The sequence below is a fragment of the Pteropus alecto genome, unplaced genomic scaffold, assembly GCF_000325575.1.
Source record: "Pteropus alecto unplaced genomic scaffold, ASM32557v1 scaffold669, whole genome shotgun sequence".
Taxonomy (NCBI): Eukaryota; Metazoa; Chordata; class Mammalia; order Chiroptera; family Pteropodidae; genus Pteropus; species Pteropus alecto.
The window spans coordinates 766,796-767,660 of NW_006442554.1; the positions used below are offsets into that span (position 1 = coordinate 766,796).

General features: G+C 57.0%; 1 protein-coding gene across 1 annotated transcript in view; it reads left to right on the forward strand.

Moving 5' to 3' along the window:
* The window catches only part of ZNF182 (zinc finger protein 182), a 24,729-nt gene continuing 23,864 nt past the window's right edge, over positions 1-865 (forward strand). The window contains exon 1 of the mRNA XM_006922772.3: positions 1-787. The gene's annotated coding sequence lies outside the window, so the exon portion shown is untranslated. The remainder of the gene's footprint in view (positions 788-865) is intronic.

An 865-nucleotide genomic window follows, 5' to 3' on the forward strand; every position in this document is an offset into this window, starting at 1 on the left:
TAAGGAAATTGATCTTGGAAGTCTTGGGATTGACGATCTCCGCAGAACAAAGTAAACACCTGCTCAACACGTATGCCCCGGAGGGGAATAGACACGCGGCCACCTCCTTGGAGCAGTGACGTCACTGGCGCGGCCATCTTCCCTCCGCGACTGCACTGCAGCCGGGTAGCTCTCAGTTTGGGCCCACGGGAGGGGGCCGCATGTTGACTATTGGAGGACGCGGTCTCCAAGCCCCCACTGAGCGTGCGCACACTCAGCCCCTGCAGTCCTGTGGGCTGTGGAGCCTGAGTCGGTCCCAAAGCGGAAGTGCTTCTCGGGGCCAGTTTTTATAACGGTCCCCTCTGCAGCAAGCAGAAAATCTGTTGTTCAGAGGAGGAAGAGAGAGGGAGGGAGGGAGAGAGAAAGACAGAGAGAGACAGAGGGTGGTTAAGGGGGCGAGTGCTAGGGCTGATGCGCTGAGTGATGGATGGGGAGTTCTGGGGGATGAGTGAAGAGGGGTTGTGGGGTGATAGGGGACTGAGAGGTCAGTGATGGGCAAAGTTATGGGACTAGACAAGGTTGAATGGGGCTTATTACACGTTGACTTTTACACATTTTCCGGCACAGTGACTTGCACTAAGGGTTCATAGCACCCCTCAGGCCCCTCCTTAGGTTCGCCCCGTCTCTCCCTCTGCCCTTCTTCCCTTGCTCAAGCCCCAAGGCAGGGGCCTGGTATGAATGCTCCAGCTGAAGTGAATCTGCACCTGAAGGCTTCCTTCCGGCTCCTGGGTAAGACGGCCCCAGTGAGGTGAGGAGAAGGAAAAACAGACACCTGAAAGGACTCACCTACCTAGTGGCCTTGCGCAGAGCCTGGACTTTGGGAAGG